The following is a 6,117-nucleotide window of genomic DNA, read 5'->3' as shown; positions in this document are numbered from 1 at the left end:
GTTTTCATCATCATGTTGTTATGAAATGTCTAATAATTGCAACTTAATCTATTCTAGCAATATGTTTTCAATAGTAGAATGTCTATTAATATCAAAAATAGGGAACCTTTATAAGAAAATTTTAAATTATGTGCAAATCTATAATTTTTCTCAAAAACAACTTCATTTTTCTAAAAATGAGCATATAAATTAATTTCATTAATTCAATTCCACTGGCCACAGTGGTGGCAATTGCTCCGGTGCTGAAAGGTGCCAATTTTTCCATACATTACTTAGCTAAATATAAAGTAGGATCTTTATGAAAAGCATTATAAATCTCATCTCTGCTCTTTATCTGATATTCTTAGATGCTGTATCATTTTAGTGCCTGCTTCCAAGGATTAATTTCCTACATCTAGTGTTACCTGCATAACTCCGCAGATTGTGGAGAATTATTCTTCTTGTAAGATAAAGGGCACAAATAGAATAGATTATTTTTATCCATTTCACGCCTAAAGCTCATTCATTGATCTTTGGGTCTGTATGTAAGACAGAATGTAATATGGCCACCAATGTAAGCAAAGTAAGATTTTAAGCATTCCTCATGCCTTCGAGACTCTTCTGAAGTACTATTAAGTCCATATAAAACTTCACTTAATAACGAAAATTTTAAACTGTGCTGAGAAGTTCATTTTATGGAAGTTTCACTATACTTGAGTTTTGAAAAAGCTTGCTGGGGTAGATGAAGGGATTATTATATCCATTCCAGAGAGAGAAAAAAGATGACTTAGAAGGTCCAAAGGTAGACTAAAATTCAGGTCATTTCCTCCATTTTTAATCACTATTCCTACTGGACATGTTTTATTGTTCTTGGACATACCAAGCAGACTAAGTGTGAAAAACCTGAGTTTTGAAGATAGCTCAATCCTTTCTCACTAGTAATGTGACCTGGGGCAAGTCACTGACAATATAGATTGATGGTAAAAGTGCCAACCATGGAGCCAGACTGCCTGGATGCAAATTCCAGTACCCGCTCAATAGATGTGTACATGGTTATTTTTGCTTTCTGTGCCTCTGCTTCCTGGTGTGTACAACAGAGAAAACTTTGACTTTATGGGGATGTTATAATACGAATGAGACACTTCTGCATAATAATGTTATATAGTAAGGGCTTGAGATATATTAGTTGTTAACAAAATTGGACTAAAACACCTATCTTTCCAAGTTGTCTGTTGTATTAATACGATAGCATGTTAAAGGCCTTTGTATCGGTAAACTACTATACCAAGTTTAAAAATCACTGTATTATCTTTCTGTTGGGAGCAGCAGCCTAAGCTTATTTCATCTGATTTTCGTTGAGCCTTCAATCTATGGCTTTACTTTGTTCCAGATATTTCAATTCCCCAAGTTGCTGAGTATTTTGTTTGTTTAAAAAGAAAAAAAAAAGACAGAATGTGGAAGAGAATCTTGATTCCTCTCTATTCCACTGAGATTTGTACTACTTTATCTCACTGTCTGGACAGTATAACCTCCTAAGAAGCCACTAGGAAGACAATTTAGGTATGACCGCTTGAAGCAGAGGGGCAGTGAAAAGATCAAGAGCTGCCCTGTTAATTCAGGAAGAATTAAGGCACAATGGAGAGAAGCCTAGAGACACTTTACTTAGTAATTCCTCTGGCTCCAGTAACACACAGGGATCCAACCTAAAAGCCCACATGGTCTCCAAGACACTTCAGACTCACTCATTAGAAGACCCTCTGCTAGTGTACACGATGTGGGAGTAAGCCTGTAGCATTACACCTGATACTTGGCCTTTCCCTTGCTTTCCAGTTTATCTGATGTCAAATCCACCTTTTCAAATTTTCCTGTAACTGGTCTTTGTTTGTGTTTGTTTTGTTTACTTTTTAACTACTAATTTTTATTTATATGGTCTATAAGACCAAAAGAAAATCCTTTCACAACTGCCCTTTCCTTGAGGACTGGAGGAGCTGACAGGGATTGTGTGGCAACAATGCTCAGTTGCTCTGAGGGACAAACTGGGGCAAAGAAAGTGACTCTCATAGTTCAGGCATTCTCAGTTGCATGGGCCATTTGCAAAGTCTTGAGAGCAACCCTACTAATTCAAGGTGCTGAGATATTTGTCAGCTTTTTATAAAAATCGTAATCTATTGTCATTTATCTTTATTTTAATTAAATTTGATTATTTTATCTTGAATTTATAATTGTGTATTCTTTTTCTTAAAGGGGTGCCCCTTAATTATATAAGCTTTTGGTATACCCCTGAGTTGGGAAGAAGAACATAGGCACAGAGACAGGAAAATAAAAGCTAGCTCTTTCAGAATTCCAGGGAGACACACGACTAATTATGAAAAAGCTAGAAACATCAGATTGTTGGATGATTTAGCAAGTTACAGGAATAATCTGGCATATAGGTTGTAGCTTAGAAGAAATAGATATTGGGGTTCAAGGCACAGTTCATTGAATAATGAGTGAGCTTAATTTGGTGGGCTGTTTTGAAGTGTTTCTGTACTTACTTGAACTTACACCAGCAGTTCCTGATAGTTACTTCCAATTTGGGAAATATTCCAGATCATCTCAGAAGTTAACATAGCTTAATGTTAAAAGCACCTGTATTTAGAGCTATACCAACTGGGTCTGAATCCTGACTTGGCCATCAACCAGCTGTAAGACTTGGGAAATCTGTTGGCCTCTCATGTGTCTCAGTTTCCTCATTGGCAAAATGGGATAATACTGGCAATTACTATTTAGGCTCATTAAGAGGATTAAATATAATAAAGTTTATAGAGCACTTCTCACAGTGTCTAGAATATAAATGTCTAGAAAAGATGAGCTCTTCTAATCATTCCCCAAGAAAAGTAAGCCAAGATTAACAAGTTAGGAAAAAGGTTTGCTCTTCTGAGCAAATCCTTGATGGCTTTTCTGAAAAGTGAAAACTTGGATAATTTACCACGTAGTTATTTTCCTATATTAAGTTTTAAAAATAGTGTGCCACTAGCCACAGTAAACAATGCTTATAATACTCTGAAATGAAAGAATATGTCTAAGAGAAAGGGAAGGAAAGGAGGGAGTTTAGTGAATTATTCAATCATCTTTTTAAATAGTAGAATGTTCTCAACGAATTAATACTCAATTACATTCCTGTCAACTGAGACACTCAAGGAAAGAGCCATCTGATGTATTTATTATGTTAACTCTATACTCTTTGAACTGATGTCATTTGAGAAATATAAAGAATAAAATAAGAAGAAAACTTGGAAAGATTTTACAGATTGACTTCCTTGAGCTCTAAATGCTATCTAGAATAAAGAAGAGAGGGTAAGAAGGGCAGCTTCAATTCAAAGAAAGATTTGAAGTCAAAGGTTGCCATGGGTATTCTGAAAGAAGCCTGCAGTAAGATCTGCCAAATTCCACAAAAATGTGACAGAAATTAGTTTGCAATTTCTTCAGGAAATTCCTTTAACTCCTTAACAGAGTTCTACAAGTTTACCTAGTTGTATCTAGGAATAACATTGTCAGAACATTTTGTGCTGATGTATATAGCAATTTTAGTCACTGCAGGCTCTAAGTAATTTCAGATCTCAAATACATTTTGTGAGAAGTTCATAAAATACAGAAAAAAAAAAGTTGTTGTGGATTCCTAGGGGATCAGGTATCTTATCCTTGTCCAGACTAACTCCTTTGTTTACTTATCAAACATGTTTAAATGCTTACCATGTTATCAGATACAGTTCCAGATGCATTATAAATAATAATTCATTTAATCCTTGCAACAACCCTCTAGGCAAGTGCAGAGAAGCACAAAGGTTAATTAGCTCAAGGCTATAATATCAAAATTGCGATGTAAACCCAGGCCTTTTGGCTCCAGTATCTGTGTGCCTAACCACTGTTCTGTGCTCTCTTCCTGAAGAAAGGAATGAGTGAAAAATAAAGATGCATAAATGCCTTACCTGGAACTTTGCTCCATCATTTATCTCTTTCCTCACCACCAGTGCTTTAAATTTTTGTCCACAAACACTGAGGTTCTTTCAAAAGGTAACTCTTCCAGCCGACACTCTCTTGTAAAATTTCTTGAAAGGAAGCCCACAGTCAACGTCTCCAGTTCTCTACCTACTATTTATTCCATAACTTCATACAACCTAGTTCCACACCCCCTCCCACTTCTCTATTGACATTACTTTGCTGAAGAATCTCTGAACTGTCTTATCCAATAGCCTGTTTCTCAGGCTCATCTACCTCTGCCTCCCAGTATCTTTCTAGGCCTTTTTTCTCTTGGTTCCTATTATCTTGGTTCTCCATCTTCCTTTTACATTTATTCCTCTGCTCTTTGCTGGTTGACACTTCTCAAGATTTAGCCTTGGTCTCTCATGTTCTTTCTCTCTTCAGAATTTATTTTTTATAACATTCTCATACCCTCCAGTGGCTTCCATTCTTTGTACTAGTTTCTGGAGTTTGATTGGCCCCCAAAACTAACTTGTCTCTACTCGGAGAGTTGGGTTCATCTCTTTGGGGACAAAGTCATTCCGACAAATCTCACAAGACTAATAACAAAGTATTTATTTATAATGAAAAGTAGATTGTCAAAGGGACCTTTACCCAGAGCATTACATAAGAAACTAAATTATGATCAATATACCAGTTTGTTAATTTAGAACAAGTGATATTGTTACAAAAAAGATTGGACATTGGAGAGCTCTAGTAAGTGCATTTTTCTCCCCAATGAACGTTCTGGATGGAAAGCTAAATTATAATCATAAGACTGCTAGATCAGCATGGAATAAAAAAAGGGAGAAATGCATGACTCAAATGTTTAATGGCATCAGACTGAGATTCACAGGTGTATCTAGAACCATAACAGGACAATATCTTCCATGGGAACCAAGCAGGTAGAGTAATTGGGTCAAACTCCATCTCCCATGAATGAACGAATGAACGAACGAACACTGAACAATGGTCTTGAGATCATTTATATTTTGCCACTTCATTATAGTTATTTGTCGAAAACCTGACCCCTTTGCAAGACTTGAGCTGCAAGATTTGAGCTGCCACGTGTGTTCATCACTGTATCTTACCATCACAGTGCCTGCCATTTAGTACACAGAAGGCAATAAATGTTTATTATAATTAATAAAAGTCGCCCTGACATTTATAAATATAAATAAAATGCATTGCAAACTTGGCTTTCATGTGAGTTATCCAGAAAGTACTATTGTATGTTTTGTCTTGCTTTTTAGAGTTCATTAGATAAAAAAAAATAGAATGCCTTGATTTTGAGTGTTTACATTTGTCTCATATTTTTGAAAATTGTGAAATAGTAGATTAGACAGTTTTTATTTTGTCTGTCTTCTTTCTATAAATTTCAATTACTTATTTCTCCTACCCAATGACTAAACCCCATTCCACCCCCAACTCCTCATCTTTGATGTTTCTCATTCTCAGTAGGTGGAGAATTCCGGCAGCAAAGAGAGAGAGGAACAAATTCTGTATGCCTCTGTGGGCTAACCGGGGCGCTCATGGGGTTAAAAGCACTGCAGTAATATTAAGCACATGTTTCAAGTCAGCAGGGTGCCAGCCTGAGATGTCCTCAAAGCCTAATTTGATAGATATTATGCCATACACTGCTGCAAGTAGTAATGAAGAAAGTAAAAATTTTATGGATGAGCAAAATAGGAGCTCTTATGGATGGAGTGTTTTTAAATCAGGTGTATAATTTACCCAGTGTCAGACCACATGTAGAGTGCATTACTCAATTGAACTTACAAGCAGATAGGAAAGCAGTTTCTTTTAATAAGCACTTCTTCAACTTATTGGCTCTACAATTACTTGCACCAAATTACCAGCAGCTGCTGCCTGTTTGGTATTTTATCCTAGACAAGGAGTTACATTAGTTTCTAATCAACAAGCCATTCAAGAGCTCTTTATAATTTTTAGCTTAATTCCACTTTTATTTGGAATTTATTAATTGAAATATCCAATATTTTCTCGATAGCATTTTGTTTAGCTTCCCTTAACAGGAAACCTATTTAACTACTGAGGTAAAGGGGAAAGCGAAGGAAGATAACCTCAAACTTATTTCTGATATTTATAACATTTTACAAACTCTATTGGACTCATGTTACC

Source organism: Pteropus alecto, unplaced genomic scaffold, assembly GCF_000325575.1.
Source record: "Pteropus alecto unplaced genomic scaffold, ASM32557v1 scaffold88, whole genome shotgun sequence".
Taxonomy (NCBI): Eukaryota; Metazoa; Chordata; class Mammalia; order Chiroptera; family Pteropodidae; genus Pteropus; species Pteropus alecto.
The sequence above is the reverse complement of the archived record's forward strand: the minus strand, read 5'-3'. Positions refer to the sequence as shown.